We start from the raw sequence: 17963 nt of genomic DNA on the forward strand, positions 1-17963 counted from the left end.
AGCGGAGAGTTGAAGTGAAAATAGAGCTAGTCCCAGGAGCAGAGCTTCCCAAGGCAAAGATATACCCGATGTCGGCTAGGGAAAAGGAGGAACTGAGAAAGTACATTGATAAAAACCTAGCGAGGGGTTTCATAGAACCTTCGAACTCCCCTTTAGGGGCACCTGTGTTGTTTAGGCGGAAAAAGGACCAAACGCTGAGGCTCTGCATTGACTACAGGGGCCTGAATGCAATCAGTACTGTAAATAAATACCCTCTACCCTTAGTGAAGGACTTGATCGCCCAGTTATCGGAGGGACAGATATTCACTAAATTGGATTTAATTGAGGCTTACCATAAATTGCAGATCAAACCAGAGGACAGGTGGAAGACGGCCTTCTCCTGCGCCTTCGGATTATTCAATTATTGTGTGCTCCCATTCGGTTTATGTGGGGGAGGGGCCGCGTTCATGCAATTAATCAACGAAGTGTTGCATCCATTATTGTACAAGGGAGTCTTTATTTTTTTAGATGACATATTGATAATGTCTCGGACCAAGGAGCAACACGTAGAACTAGTCAGGGAAGTCCTACAAAAGTTGAGGGAAGCGAAGCTGTATGCGAAGCTTGCCAAGTGCGAGTTCAATAAAGACCAGATAGACTTTCTGGGGTATAGGATTTCCTCCCAGGGAGTGGCGATGGACCCTGCGAAGGTGGAAGACGTAAGGGGGTGGGAAGCCCCCAGAACACGGAAGCAGCTGCAATCCTTCCTGGGGTTCGCAAACTTCTATAGGACATTTATCAAGGACTTTGCGCGCCTCACTTTGCCATTAACGGATTTGTTAAAGACTAAAGGCAGGGGAGAAACAGCCAAAGTGAAGGCCCCAGGGGCCAAACTGACCTGGACAATAGAATGCCAGGAAGCTTTTGAAGCCCTTAAAAAGCGTTTTACTGAGGAGCCTGTCCTACAGCACCCTGATATGTCTAAGGCCTTTGTACTACATTGCGATGCGTCAGACCGGGCATATGGGGCAGTTCTGCTGCAGAAAGACGAGGGGGGGAACCTGAAGCCATGTGGCTATCTGTCGAAAAAGTTTAGCGATACAGAAAAAAACTGGCCGATTTGGGAGAGAGAAGCCTTAGCGATTCTGAAAGCACTAGAGTGCTGGAGACACTTTCTGGAAGGGAGTGGAACACCGTTTGAGGTGTGGACTGATCATAGAAATTTACAGTATCTGAGATCCCCTCGTAAACTATCAGCGAAGCAGATTAGATGGGCCCAATATTTCAGCCGTTTTGATTTCAGACTCAAGTTCTTCCAGGGGAAACACAACATACTCGCTGACGCTCTCTCTCGGATGCCTCAGCACGGGGGAGGAATTCAGGAATCTGAGGGGAGCCTTTTCCTAGATAAGCAATGGGGCCTGGCAGTACTGACTCGAGCACAAGCGGCCAAAGAAAACAAACGTACTGCCATTTCCACGGGGGGAGAAGAAATATGGGAGGAAGAGTTGAAGCGAGCATATGGAATGGACAAATGGTTACAAACGAACAAAGAACAGGGAGAACTGTGTGGGGATTTGGTGTTTGTTAATAAGAAATTGTATATTCCTGAATGTTTAAGACAAGAAATGTTAAGGAAATGCCACGATAACAAGGGTGCAGGTCATCTAGGCCCCACCAGGACTATTAAACTGTTGGCCAAACAATGCTGGTGGCCCGGAATGAGGAAAGACGCCAGGGGGTACGTCACGCAGTGTGAATTATGTGCAGAGGGCAAAACACCACCTGGGAAGCCCCAGGGGCTATTGCAGAAGGTGGTGGAGCCCATGAGGCCATGGGAATGCGTGGCAATGGATTTTGTAGGCGAACTACCCCCCAGCAGAGGCCACAGATACATTTGGACAATATTGGACCTATTCTCAAAACAGGCACACTTTGTGGCCCTGCCAAAACTCCCCTCGGCTGAAAAGCTCGCTGATTTGTATGTAAAGCATGTATATCGCCTACATGGGTGCCCCGACAAAATAATTAGCGACCGGGGAGTCCAATTCACTGCAAAATTTTGGGGAAAATTCTTACAGCTGTTAGGAGCGGAAAGGAATCTGAGCTCGGCTTTTCATCCCGCGACCAACGGGGGGGTCGAACGTACCCAACAGACACTGTGCCAATTCTTGAGGATGTACACCAATTATAGACAGGACGATTGGGCGGACCTTCTACCGTTTGCTGAGATGGCTTTTAACGGGGCCGTACATTCGGCCACAGGTCGTGCCCCCTTCGAAATAGTATACGGACAGGAGGTGGCACCTTTCCCCAGGCTACCCGAGTGGAAGGAAGGAGAGGGCCAGACCGACAAGGAATGGCCGGCCAAAATTAAGCAAGGGTGGCAGACCGTGGTAGAGGCATTGCGGGAAACACAAAAGAAGTACAAGCTCTTTGCAGATCGTAGGCGCCGAGAGGGGGACAAATTGGGCGAAGGAGATCTGGTTTGGCTGAGCACAAAAAACCTGAAATTGGGGTTCCCATCTAAGAAATTGGCTCCACGCTATATAGGGCCGTTCAGGGTAGCGAAAAGGATAAACGAAGTGACCTATGAGCTGAGGCTACCCAAGGACCTAGGAAAGGTACACCCGGTATTCCATTGCAGCCTGTTAAAAAAGTATAAAGGAACTCTGGACAGCGGAGAACAATAGTTGTGTTTAATCTTTTCCTTCCAGGACGAAGGGGAGGAGGACGCCATGTCAGAACCCTGCTACTAGAGCCTGTATGTGGCTCTGAGTTTCAGGGTCACTGACATTGATAAGACACCTGCGTCTCAGGACCCGGAGAAGAAACGGCTGCTGGACTTGGCGGGGAATTTGCGCGGGGTTTTACTGAGCGGGAAGAGACTTTTCAAATGAGGGGGAGGGTATATAAAGGATGGTTGGCCGGAGTCTCCCATTCTTGGCTTTTCTGATGTTTAGGTTTCCTGCAGTAAAGTTTCTGGTGATATCACAGAGTGTCTCGTGTGTTCATTCAGGAGCAGCTGTGGTGAGCTGACACTCTGTACCTTCCCTGCTCCATCTATTTTTTGTAGTGTTCTGTCTGACAGTATCTCAAAAGCTAGCACTTTGGGGATGACATTTGAATTTGCTAAACAAAAGTATTTACTATATATATATATATATATATATATATATATATATATATATACACACACACACACACACACACACACACACACACACATACACATACACATACATACACGCACGCGCACACACACATCTGCTTCAGAATGAATTTGAACCACTATCAGATCCTTCTCCTGAATTTACCACACAAGTCTTTTTACTAAAACAGAGTAGCTATATAATCCTTCTGAGTCTCAGTCAAGGCAGGTTGATTGTCTCTATGACAAAATAGGGAAAAAATCCTGAGTCAAATTCCTCTTTTGGGGCTTTTGTTTTCTTGTTTTATTCTTCACTTTAAAATCTCTGAAAAAATGAACTGCCTCATTCTTTGTAACAAATGTATATAATTGCAGCACATGGACTGAAAGCAAAGTACGTCAGTTTTACCATTGAGTAATTTTCTGTTGTAATTTGTTGTGACACAATGTGGCCAGACATAAAGACTACACTTAATTTATGTTTATTCATTTTCCATCTTGACATTGCACCCAGAAGCTTCATGTATTATCAGCTAATCTTGGTGGAGCACTTTAATTGCTAGATTGCATTTAAGTTTCAAGTGGCCTGTGCGTATCATACATGGCCAGTCTGTAACCAAGAATATGATTTAAATTTATGAAATGACTAAACTGTTTCTAAAAATGCTATGCCTACATGCTAGCATCAATGTCAAGGCACTTAGCAAATTCAAATTGAAGAAAAATAACAGAAGGATAGAAAGAATCTTCATTAAATAAGAGTGCCTTTCCTTCCCTTCTTTACTACTTTTTTTTGCATGGATTAAGGAGGCCAATAATTTTCAAATCAAAAATATTGTTATTGTTGCAACTATAAGCTCTATGAAGATAACCAGATTTACATACAAGCTAAATAAATTTCCATTGAGGTCTTAAGATTATGAATTGTGGCATCTACAAACAAAAGCAGCAATAAAAATAAGAAAAAGTGCTGAATTCAAATTGTACATAATAGTTGAAATTAAGAATTAAACGCTCTCTGGATGTAAGTCAAGTACAACTCTTGTAAATTCTCCTCAAACCTTTTGTTCAGTTGCTGATCAATTCCTCTATTAACTGTGTGCCATAGGAAAGGGTAGGAAAGGGTTAAGGGAGAGGCAGTGGGTGGGGTCATGGAAATTAAGGAACTTTGGGATGTCCATTCTAGAGGAAAAACAGAACATCTACGGCAGGATGAAATTGTCCATGCATGAAAGCTTTCACTTGGGTGGGGGGAAGAATGGTGTTTGTGGAGAATTCTGGCAGGGTTTGGGCTACATGTTCATGGTGCTCACTATAACCTGCATTTCAGTGGAGGGAGGGTGTAAGGGGAGACAGTGGAGTTAGAAAGAAGCTGTTCCTTTAAAACACCAGCAAGATCCAAGGACGCTAAATCAATGCGAGCACCGAGACAGATGTGGAGTCATTGGAAAGAGGGGGGAGTGAAGGAAGGAAGAAAAGAGGGAGAGGGGGAGGAGAAGGGGGCTCCATTGGATTTGAGTTGTTGGTGTGACTGAAATAAAGGACTTACTGGGAAAATTACAAGCAGCTATTGGAGTCTTGTTTGTTGCAAACAACTGCCAGAATGGATAACGCTGGACCCTTTCACAGAGGGCCATTGGTGTCCCCTGCTCAGTGGGAACTATAGCTGTTGGTGGAGGCAGGAGGCTGTCTGTGTTAAGTGAATACCTCTGCCACATACACACATACACGTTTTTCACTTTTATTATGTGTTTAAATATAGATAATATATAGCAATGCTGGAGGTCTAAACTTGACATGGTTTAGGTCATCAGTATGTCTTATCTAGATTTGTTCAAAGTATAAACTCCAGTTCATTCCAACTGTTATTCAAGATTTCTCACACTTTTCTTCTCTTTTCTTACTGAGGTTGATGGGCTGCATCCAAAATGTCTTTTCTTTCATGGATAGTACTTTTGTAGAGCACACAGACTACTATGTTTGACAAAGGAGACTATTATTATAACAGTTTTGCCATTTCTTCTTTCTCTCCACAGCTTCCATGCCCCTTCTAGTGCTGCTCTCAATATCATGGAGGAGATGTTCAACAGTAAAGGGACTGCCGATGAAATTAGTTTAATTACTTCTCCCTTTCGATGTTTTCTAGAATGCAAGGTATCCAACTTCTGAACCAGAAGTTCCTTCACAGATTATGAAACCAGCCTGATGGATTAAATTGACACAAACTGCTAGGGTTAACAATATAAAAGACATGGAACATTTTTTTCCAGCAAGGTTTCTATTAATAATTCAAAAACAAATTGCAGAAAACAACAATTTTTCCCCATCATGAAGAAAGCTCACATACTTAGTAAGCAAAGAACTGCTGAATATTGAATAATAATTGGCAGCGTTAATTATTATCATGTACGCTGGAACTCAATCGACAGACCCAGTTTTTTGAACTGAACACGCCTATCTGTATTTTATAATGTGTTTTATGAATACTGATGTAAATTAATAATAATTTTTAACTGATTTATATTGCACTGTATAATTTTTATATATGCGTTTTATTGTAAGCCGCTCTGAGTCCCCTGTTGGGTGAGAAGGGCGAGATATAAATATTGTAATAAAATATTTAAATATTGGACATGGGTGGAAAACATGCCTTTTTAATTTGAGAAAAATCAAAGTAAGAAGGCAGCTGCCATTGTAATTTCATGTGGAAATCTTTCATGAAATAAGCAGAAAAATTGGGGTTGGCTCTATGCTATAGGATTAATGCAATTTGATAGTGCTATGAAATTTGTAGTTTGGTGAGGCACCTACACGCTTTGGCAGTGAAGGCTAAATGCTATCTGTAACCACAATTTCCATGTTCCATAGCATTGAGCCATGGCAGTTCAAGTAGTGTTAAACTACATTAATTCCACAATAGAAATGCACCTTAAATCTAGGAAGTTCAATGAAATATGAAAAACATATTTTTGTTTCTTGTAGATTCTGAAGAGAAAGAACTGATATTCTGATATTTCCACAATGGGAAAGACCTCTATTTCTTGACAATATCACTTCATAATGCAGATGGAAAATTGTAAATCACACTGAGCCTCAAAGGAAGGCAGTGGAAAGCTCCCTCTGAACACATCTTGCCAAGAAATATTCATGATGGCTTCACCTTAGGGTCACCATAAATCAGAAATGACAACAACATGCAAACAACAATGTACCCATACCATTAATAGCTGTGCTACATTGATGGAATCTATGGAACTGTAGTCCAAAAGAGACATTTTTGCCAAGTCAACCCACAGACCTTAGAAGGAAAATGCAGCTGAGTTCTCCTCCCATCCATTTCCCTGCCACTGAGGGGGAGTATCCTCTGGTGGTTGCTCTGCCAAGCATCTGTTTTGCAGGGGAAGAGAGCTTCAGATCTATAGATGGGGGTCCACATCTGTCTGATTTTATCTCACTCTTTTTCAAACACTTCTGATCCTTTCAGAATGCATGAAGTTCACAATCAAAATCTTCATAGGGATGAAGAAAATCCAGAGCAGCTGAGCATGTTTTATGGCAATGAAAGTTTTCATCAGCTATTTAAATTGCACTTGCCCATAAGGATTGGTGAGGTGATGGTCGGGAATGTTTTTGTTAAAGAAAAAGAAAAGAAATAACATTAGTTTGAATGAGTTTTTGCCATCTGCAAATCATAAGTAATGAAAAGTGACTTTTTCATCAGTCATTAGGGGTCAGGCCCTACTGATTAAAAACTGCATGTGGAGTGTTTGTCCTGCACCTGCATGCCATCTCGTAGACCTCGTCATCTTGACTTTGGGAAATTGTAGATAAGTACAAATTGGAACCATTTTTAATAGCGTGCTTGTAATACAAGGCTATATATCATGGGGAGAAATTGATCAGCCCAATAAATCAATGTTCCTTTCTATAGTAATAACAAAAAGGTGTCAACAAAAGTATCTCTCACCTGGATATAAGCAGAGCTTCAGAAAGATCACAGCTATTAGAATTCTTCCTCAACATTGTCAGTGTCTATGTTAGCTGAGGGAATTTAGGAGTTGTAAATGCCAAAAATAACTTTTTTTCTGTTGCCTGCACAAGGCAGCTAGCAACACCTTCTCAAATTATCTGAGCAAGAGAAAGCAACAAAAGTAAATATATCATCATTTGGCTTGAGGACATCTTCCACTGGTACACAATTTGAAGTAAGCCCAAATCACTAGTGCCAATAATTATAACTGTTTCCTCTCCACTGCTTTGATAATGATGTCTTGTTAATTACAAACAGGGGGCTGCAGTTGTGCTAAAATGAAACAGATTTTTCAGATGTAGGGCCCTTCCACACAGCTGTATAAAATCCACATTGAATTGTATTATATGACAGTGTGGACTCAGATAATGTGATGAGTCATGGGCCATGTAGTCCCGTTTCTGGTACTATAGTACCAGATGAAGAGGAGAACTTGGGTTTTTCACCGTCTCAGTCAGAATTGGAACCTTCCCAGCCAGATTTGGGAACCTTGCACCTGCAAGAGATTTGTCTTCCAGAAGTCTGTCAAACAAGCCCTGAGCCTAAATCTCCTGTGTTTTCTCGCCACGAGTTTTGTAAACAACAGAGGGGAGTTTCAGCAGCGTCTCGCAGGAGTGCTAGGATAGCTGCTAAGAATTCAGCTGATTAAGCCTGCTTTCCATGGGAAACTTTAAGGAGTCATGCATCTGGACTCAGAGTTTAGCTTTCATTTCTGGTTCCCCAGAGAACTGCTCTTTGGTGGGAAAACTAGACCCTATTTAGGTGTTTTGCCCACAAGGGGACCTTGCGGAGTCAATTCGTCAGCTACTGGAGTAAGTTGTGTGTGGACAGCGCGCTCCGTTTCCAAGCCTCGTTCCTGTTTCAAGCCTTGTTCCTGATTCCAAGCCTTCGTTCCCGTTTCCAGCCTTGTTTACCTCCACGGACCTTGCCTTGTTTTCCAGGACTCAGCCTTGCCTTGTTTTCCGGATTTTGCCAAGTAATTCCACGGATCTTGTTCTTGCTCCTCGTTCCTTGTTGCCTTGTATCAAGCCTTGTTTCAAGTTACTCCCTAGCCTCGCTCAAGTTCATGGACTAAAGGACATTGTCATCTCCCCTCACTTTGCCTGGCAAAGTGAGTGTTTCGGTTATTGGATTACAACTTTGGACCTTAATATTTCATATTGGACATTGTTTCTTTGGACTAATTTTGACCTTTCCTGAAAGGTCTACTTCTGGACTATTTCATACACTTGCTTTTATTAACTTTATATATTTCCTTAATAAAGATATTAGATAGATTCTGGCCTCTGTGTATGGTTATTGGTGCTCTGCAGCCTGGGTCGTGACAGTTTGACTCCGCCACCCTAAGCACCAATTAACCTAGGCCAGAATGTCTACCGGAACCGTGCCGGGTGGCCAGCCACTTAGCTACACCATCGACAAGGACGAAGTGGACCGCATCCGCGATAAGCTCAATGCGCAGGAGGGAGAAATAAAGGGATTGAAGGAACGCGGAATCCGTCTCCCGGCCCTGGCATTGCCAACCAAGTTTTCTGGAGAAGCTTCTAAGGTTCATGTTTTCCGTCGCCAATGCCAGGCTTATCTAGAGGCCCGTGCTGCCGAGTTTCCCCAAGAAGACATCAAGGTGGCGTGGATTTACAGTCTCTTGGACGGGCCAGCGGCCAACTGGGCGACGGCACTGTTCGACCAAGTCTCCCCACATCTAAGGTCGGCGCAACATTTCTTGGACCACCTTAAGGCGACCTGGGGAATCGAGGACAATTTGGAGGCAGCCGGCCACAAACTCCGGCGCCTCTCCCAAGGGGACAGACCCATGTCCCAGTACATAGCCGAGTTCCGAGTGCTGGCCCACAACACCGGCTGGAATGATGTAGCCCTCAGAGGTCAATTTCGGGAGGGTCTCAACATTGAGATGCTGGAAGAAATCTCCAAGGTGGATCCTCCCCATTCTCTTGAAGCACTCATTGATCAATGTTTACGAGCTGAAGTCATGCTTGCCAACAGAAAACAATGGGTCCGAGGCCAGAGCGGTAGAGCTGGGGTGAAACCTCCCGCTCCCACCGGCGTCCAGCCGCGTCCAGTATGGAGACCCCCGCCACCAGCCCCATACCCCAGAGGGAGCGAGGAGGTGCCGATGCAGTTGGGCAATGTGCGTCCCAGACTAGATGCCGCCGAGAAGGCCCGCCGCCAACGCCTAAATCTCTGTTGGTACTGCGGAAACGGGGGCCACTTCGCCAGAGAGTGCCCAGCCAAAGGGAAGCCCGCCGCCCGTCTGGCGGCGGCGTCCTCCACGGAGACGAAGGCGTCTGAGGCGGCTGGCGCACAGCCGGCGGGGGAAGCCAGCGACCGGGCGTAGAGAGGCTCGCCAACCCGGTCAAAAAACCCACTCAAGAACCGCCAACCGGGGTCCTATTTCTTCTAGTGGTCACCTTGTGGTCAGCAAAAAAAGGGCCCGTCATGGTCCATGCCATGATAGACTCAGGAGCCACAAACAATTTCATTGATAGAGAGTATGCCGACTCTCTGGGATTACAATACCATGACTTCAAGAATGCCCGTGTGGTGCAAGCCATCGATGGCCGCCCCCTCAAGACGGGTCCCGTAAGCCAGTGGTCGGAACCCACCAGAATGTGGATAAGGGAACATATGGAAGAGATTTCCTTCTTTGTTACCGAGGTTCCCCATTTCCCTGTGATTTTGGGAATTCCATGGCTGACACTTCACGACCCAAGCATCTCCTGGTCTAACAGAGAACTGCAGTTTGCTTCAAAATATTGCCAAAACCATTGCCTTGTAGCCAAGGTCTGCCATGCCACAGACACTGAACCCATTATCACCTTGCCCAAGAAGTACTCAGAATATTGGGATGTATTCAATGAAAAAGAAGCCGAGAGATTACCCCCACATAGACCTTATGACTGTGCCATTGACTTGGTGGAGGGGGCCCCGATCCCGCGAGGACATCTCTACTCCCTGACTGAACCGGAGCAAGAAGCTCTCAGGGAGTTCATAGAGTCAAACCTTCGCAAGGGATTCATCAGACCCTCTCAATCCCCAGCCGCTTCCCCAGTGATGTTTGTAAAAAAGAAGTCAGGGGACTTACGCTTGGTGGTGGACTATAGAGCATTGAACAATATCACTAAGCGGAACAGCTATCCCCTGCCCTTGATCTCGGACCTACTAGACCGACTTCGAGGAGCCAAGGTCTACACCAAGCTGGATCTTCGGGGGGCTTATAATCTAGTTCGCATCAGAGAAGGGGACGAGTGGAAGACTGCCTTCCAGACTAAATTCGGATTATTCGAGTCCCGAGTTATGAATTATGGATTATGTGGAGCTCCCGCAACGTTCCAGCATTTTGTCAATGACATCTTTCAGGATTATCTAGATCGGTTCTTGATCATCTACCTGGACGATTTTTTGGTGTTTTCTAGATCACAATCAGAACATGAGAACCACGTCAGAATGGTGTTACAACGATTGCGGGATCATGGACTTTATGCCAAGCTGGAAAAATGCGCTTTTGATCTACAAGAGGTAGATTTTCTGGGGTACCGCGTCTCACCACTAGGGCTCTCCATGGACCCGGCAAAGGTTTCAGCAGTATTGGAATGGCGGGCGCCAACCAACAAGAAAGAGGTGCAACGGTTCTTGGGGTTCGCGAACTACTACCGCAAGTTCATTCCAGACTTTGCCCGCTGGTCTGACCCAATCACCAGCTGCATCCGTGGGAAACAGCCCTTCCGCTGGACAGATCAAGCAGAGAAAGGGTTCCAACAACTAAAGAAATTATTCACGTCCCAGCCAATCCTTCAGCATCCAGACCCAGAAACCCCTTTTATCGTGCAGGCGGACGCCTCCGATGTGGCAATTGGGGCTGTACTCCTACAACCAGTGGGAGATCATCTTCATCCTTGTGCCTTTTATTCCCGTCAATTGACCGCACCAGAGAGAAATTACACCATTTGGGAAAAGGAACTATTGGCCATAAAGGCAGCCTTTGAAACTTGGAGACATTGGTTAGAAGGGGCCAAATTTCCCATTGAAGTCCATACTGATCATCGGAATCTAGAGCATCTAAGAACTGCCCGCAAGCTAAATCAGAGGCAACAACGCTGGGCTTTATTCTTTGAACGTTTTAACTTCCAAATTCATTATGTAACCCCAGCCCAGACCAAGCAAGCAGATGCTCTGTCACGGAAACCGGAATACGCTACAGGGCGCAAGGAGACCTTTGAGTCCCAGCTGCTACAACCCGAGAACTTTGCCACGCTCACAGTGGGAAACACCAAATCCACTCCCATTGAATCAACTTCCCCTACTCCAGGACCCCTTTCTGCTCAGGAAATCAGGGCTAGTCAGCAAGCAGATGCCTGGGCACAGGACCAACTTCGCCAAGGATTACATTTTCCCTTTTCGCTTAAGTATGGGCTACTTTGCTATAGAAATCATGTTTACATCCCCCCAGGACCGGGCAGGGAAAAAGCACTTCGTCTGTGTCATGACTGCAAGCCAGCAGGGCATTTCGGGCTATTTAAAACCATGCATTTGATCCTAAGAGATTTCTGGTGGCCCAAGATCCGCAAGGATGTGGAAAAATATGTCAACACCTGCCCAGTATGCCAGCGCTCCAAGACAAGAAGAGAAAAGCCCTCAGGGCTTCTGCATCCCCTCCCTACACCATCCCACCCATGGGAAATAATCTCTGCGGATTTTATCACTGATCTACCACCTTCCTGTGGATTCACCACGATTCTAGTGGTGGTGGACCTTTTCACCAAGTTAGCCCATTTCATTCCCTGTGATGGCCTTCCCACGGCCAAAGAGACTGCAGATCTATTCCTCCAACATGTTTTCAGATTGCATGGATTGCCCAAGAGTTTGGTCACAGACCGTGGGTCCCAATTCACCTCTCGTTTCTGGAAAGCACTACAAAAACTATTGGGCATAGACTCTCGTTTATCTTCGGCTCATCATCCCCAAACGGATGGGCAAACTGAGCGCACCAATGCCACTTTAGAACAATACCTTCGCTGTTATGTAAACTACCAACAGGACAATTGGGCTTCCCTGTTATCGCTGTCAGAGTTTGCCTACAACAATGGGGTCCAGGCTTCTACTAAAGAAACCCCGTTCTTTGCAAACTACGGCTTCCATCCACGTTTCTTTCCCCCTGTCATTGAAACCTCAGAAGTTCCCGCAGCAGAGGACTGGCTGCAGGAACTCACAGCGGTGCAACAACTCTTGCTCCAGCAACTAGACCAAGCCAAGGAGGACTATAAACGTCACGCGGACAAACATCGCCAGCCGGGCCCCGAAATCAAGGTAGGAGACCGGGTTCTTCTGTCCACTCGCTTTTTGCCCTCCCATCGCCCTTGCCGGAAGTTAGATGCCCGTTTCATTGGCCCCTATCCAGTGGTGGCGCAACTTAACCCCGTGACTTTCAAACTCCAACTTCCGCGCTCAATGCGCATTCATCCAGTGTTCCATCGCTCCCTGCTCCTTCCGGCGGATGGTGTGCACCCTGATACAGACCGGCCGGCCCCCCCTCCTGTTTTGATGAATGGGGAGGAGGAGTTTGAGGTTCAGGACATTTTGGATTCTCGCTTTTACCACCGCCGCCTACAATATCTCATTGACTGGGTGGGTTTTGGCCCCGAGGAACGCTCTTGGGAAGACGCTTCCACAGTCCATGCTCCTGATCTAACCCGCCGTTTCCATCAGACCTATCCCGCCAAGCCGCGGCCTCGCGCCTCGGGGAGAGAGTCCCAGTTTGAGGGGGGGCTTGAGGAGGGGGATAGTGTGATGAGTCATGGGCCATGTAGTCCCGTTTCTGGTACTATAGTACCAGATGAAGAGGAGAACTTGGGTTTTTCACCGTCTCAGTCAGAATTGGAACCTTCCCAGCCAGATTTGGGAACCTTGCACCTGCAAGAGATTTGTCTTCCAGAAGTCTGTCAAACAAGCCCTGAGCCTAAATCTCCTGTGTTTTCTCGCCACGAGTTTTGTAAACAACAGAGGGGAGTTTCAGCAGCGTCTCGCAGGAGTGCTAGGATAGCTGCTAAGAATTCAGCTGATTAAGCCTGCTTTCCATGGGAAACTTTAAGGAGTCATGCATCTGGACTCAGAGTTTAGCTTTCGTTTCTGGTTCCCCAGAGAACTGCTCTTTGGTGGGAAAACTAGACCCTAGGTGTTTTGCCCACAAGGGGACCTTGCGGAGTCAATTCGTCAGCTACTGGAGTAAGTTGTGTGTGGACAGCGCGCTCCGTTTCCAAGCCTCGTTCCTGTTTCAAGCCTTGTTCCTGATTCCAAGCCTTCGTTCCCGTTTCCAGCCTTGTTTACCTCCACGGACCTTGCCTTGTTTTCCAGGACTCAGCCTTGCCTTGTTTTCCGGATTTTGCCAAGTAATTCCACGGATCTTGTTCTTGCTCCTCGTTCCTTGTTGCCTTGTATCAAGCCTTGTTTCAAGTTACTCCCTAGCCTCGCTCAAGTTCATGGACTAAAGGACATTGTCATCTCCCCTCACTTTGCCTGGCAAAGTGAGTGTTTCGGTTATTGGATTACAACTTTGGACCTTAATATTTCATATTGGACATTGTTTCTTTGGACTAATTTTGACCTTTCCTGAAAGGTCTACTTCTGGACTATTTCATACACTTGCTTTTATTAACTTTATATATTTCCTTAATAAAGATATTAGATAGATTCTGGCCTCTGTGTATGGTTATTGGTGCTCTGCAGCCTGGGTCGTGACAGATAATCCAATTCAAAGCAGATATTTTGTAATATCTGGCTTGATATTCTGGGTTATATGGTGGGATGGAATGGCCCTAAGAAACCAAAAAACAAGGAATGGGTATACTTGGTCTCTTTTCTCCCTCCCATTTTTAATCAAATTAAAAATTGATTAAAATACAAATTAAATTTTCTCTCTTGAAAGATTTATAATGTTAGCAACTGTCTAACAGAAATAAAGTTCAAGAAACAAGTGGGAGGAAAACTCCAAGAAGGACTGATTTCATTCCTATTATTCTGTTTTTTATTCAAGGACTCCAGCAGAGTATGGCTGCACAATTCTGCTTTGAGTTACCTCATGCATTGGAATGTAGTTATTGAAAGATAAGCATTGTAAATGTCATAACTTAAAAAAGCTTAATTTGAAATACTGTTGGGGAATTTCTTTTTCTTTTTAAAGCCATATTCTGGGATGGTAATGGTGGAAAGCTGTCTATTGCAAAAGTGAAATCTGCCATGTTCAAAAGTAAAGACAGGTGTGTGCTTTGCATGTTTACTTGGAAGCAATTTGGAAGATGCATACCTGAGAAAGACCACTTTGATAGTTGCACAGTTCAAACTAGGAGGTGGCTTCCCAAAATTGGGATGACGCCGCAATGAAGGACCTGTCTTTTCATACATACATACTTCAATCTCTTCTCCCTCCCCCACCCTCTCCATAACAATTTACTTACATATTCAAATCAAAATGTAACCAATTAGAAAGCAAGTATAATGGAGTATATACATCAATAAAGCTATGGGTAGAATTTAACCACTCAGCAAATGTTTATCAGTAACTAAATATCTTCAACAGTGGTGGCTGGTGGATTGCATTATCCATACCATTAGGGTGATAAATCCTCCTGAGTCTTAATTCAGACTTCAAAGAGACTGTCTGAAGTGCTCAACTGATTTGGGAAATAGAGTTCAGCACCTTGGATAGCTCATTTAAAGGATGAATTCACCACATGAATGACATTTAAGCCACTTTCCAATACTAGAATCAAATACATTTAGGTGTCTGCCTAACCTCACGTTGGAAGCCAATACATTAAAGACCTTACAGTCCAACTGGATTTACATCCATATGGAACTATGAAAGGCACCAATGCTTGGGTAGTATGATAGAGGCAAAGAACTATGATTCAAAAATGTTTAGGAAGTCATATACCAGTGCCAAAACCTTGGACCTGGCCCAGTAACAAATATTATTTTGAGCAAGCGGTTCCAAAACATAGTTCTTAAGGAAGTTCTTAACATTTTGAAGAATCCTTTTCTTTTAGCTGAAATCCATTCAGTTCACTTCTATTATACATGCCCAATATCATCATGTAAATTGCATGGATTAGAAATTAAGACTATGCCCAAAAATTTTAAATATTTTCCTGCTGTTTAGTTGAACACGATATGGGATCCTTGGACTAAGCAAATGCTGTAATTATTAACACTTCTTTAGAAAATTGTCATAATTCTTACATCAGACATGAAGTCATGGGCATTTACAAACCATTCTCTCACACTGCTGTTTCTAAGAACTACACAGAAACAGGTTCTCGAATAATCATTTCTCAAAAGGGCTGTTATTCACAATGTGACACCTTTGTGTATAAATCCTCTTTGTACATTTCATCTAGGCATATGTGCAAAATGTTTTTACTAATGGGAATAGAGTAAGCAAACTTCAGATGGAAATAATAAGCAGATGGGCCATTTTCATTCACAGTCACATAGGTCAGTTGTGGTCAGGGATTTCATCAAGAATATCAGTTGAGTTATGGGTATCTATGTAACTATACTATAGCTTGAAAAAGCTAATGTTTGGACTCTCAGAATTTCCTAGTTATTCTACTATGTTGCTGGGTGTTTGGGGAATTTAGAAGTTATTTTCCCAAACCCTGGATTAAAATCATATGCTGCAATCCTTCATTTCAAATACATGGCAAACGAGAACATGAAAATCTCAGCTCTTTTAAAAAGAAGCAGATTCTGAGTTTGCATTCTAATGAAAGAGGTAGCCAGACTATCTGTTGAATTATCTCAGAGCTAAGAATCATGTTGCCTCAGATGAACTCTTGAACCACTGAATTGTAGGTTAGCTAATGGTGAGGGAAGCTAGAAGATGTAGTCTATCAATAATTGCATTCTTTCCATCCAATTTGCATTTTATAAAGGTGTATTGGTAATATTCCACATTAAAATTAAGATACAAGTTCACAATTATGCAATTGTGTCCTTCTATTTGGGTGTGTACAAATTAACCAGAAATGCATTCCCTGCTGCTATTCTTAAACTGTGAATTAAGTTGGCTAAACATTTAATCATGAGAAACGTTAGAAGATTCATCTGCTCTATCACAGGGTCTGATTTAAACCATGTGGTTGAACCAACCTATACTTTCCTCTGATTAATGAACGCATTAGATATGCTGAATAATAAAAATATACCCCTTGGTTATATCAACCTAGTATGAGAACACACATGATAACAGCCCCTGTACAACAGGGTCTAAGATTATCACTAATTATAAAGGGAACTGAATGATATCACCTAATAGAATAATGTGGTTATGACAGAGATGACACAGGTCCAAATCACAGATAGGCTATTGAGATTGCATTTTACTTAGCCAAGCCAATGATTTCTTTAACTTAATGCTAGTTCGTATCCTTCAAATGTTCTGATTTTCAAGGAAACAGTCCTGATTAATCTTTTTTACATTTCTCTGTGCAGGGAATGGAAAAAGATGTCAATTGCCAATCGACTTAGGAATCATAAGGGGAAAAAACACTTTAGAAACATCAAAATGCCTGGATTCCACTGGATGAGCTTGCGTCATGTGATGGGCTCTGTTGGTAGAAATTCCTTAAACATGCAGAAATGCTGATTTTATTGCATATGATCAAGTCCTCTGATGGCAAAGGATTAATCAGGGCTATCTCTGTGAATACGGAACAATTGGGGAATATGAGTGCCACAATTCTTGAATTAGTGTGCAGTTAGAACCACTGTGCTTCAAGTTGTGCTCTTCTTTAACTATTTGTGATTCAATTCCCAAATCAAATACCCCTATTTACTCAAGCCTAATGAACCATCGACTGTTACAAAAAAGAGGATTTTCTAAAGGAGAAAGGAGAAGCAGTGCCTTTCTGCCAGGCAGAAGATGATGCCACTTCTCCTTCCTTCTTTAGAAAAGGGGCACCATTTCACCGTCCTCTCCCAAGTTGGGGGACAAAGGAGGAATGGCTTGGGCAGGGAAGCTTGTGCTCCACTATCAGGCCAAGGCTGGCAAGTTCACTAGTCTCACCCTGATGCTTTTTGGTGCACAACTGCTTTTTGGTGTGCAATTGTAATGCGCAATCATATTTAATGCACATTTCCATTATGTCCAAACAATTAAGCCAAAAAAATTGCACATTAGATTCTAGTAAATACAATATTTGTTACAAGAGCAAATATTTTAGCATAGCATTTGTTTAGAAAAGAAATGCTTTGCGAAAATATGCTCAAAAGATTAAATTAACTGTAAATATTAATTTAAATGTGTTAGTTGTTGTCATATATAAGGCATTTTAACATAATAGTTGTGTGTGGAAATGGACACCTAATCTGGGCCTTCACATACCTCATGGAAATAAATGGATATACAATTTAATCAGTAAATCAAAAACACAACTTTGCATTAAAAGCTCCTGATACATTCACCACAGGAATGAAATTTTAGTGAAACTGCAAACAACCTGTAGAATTCTGAGGAACTTTATACTGTGATTCTTAACATTTGTACAAAGTACCTATCTTTCTGAGAAATGACTTAATTAAAAACTCCCTCCCAGTACAATGTGATCTGCTATATATTTGTTTGTTTGTATATATTTGTTTGCAGCTCAAATAGTTTCATCTTAGGACCTCATCATATAGATGAGGTTCAGTGTTGTGTTTTGCCAGCCTCCATGGTGAATTGGGGCATCAGCGGGCAATCCTGGCCCTGGCTAGCATCAGACACTTCCCCATCACACGTGAGAAAGT

Source organism: Anolis carolinensis, chromosome 5 (genome assembly GCF_035594765.1).
Source record: "Anolis carolinensis isolate JA03-04 chromosome 5, rAnoCar3.1.pri, whole genome shotgun sequence".
Lineage (NCBI taxonomy): Eukaryota > Metazoa > Chordata > Lepidosauria > Squamata > Dactyloidae > Anolis > Anolis carolinensis.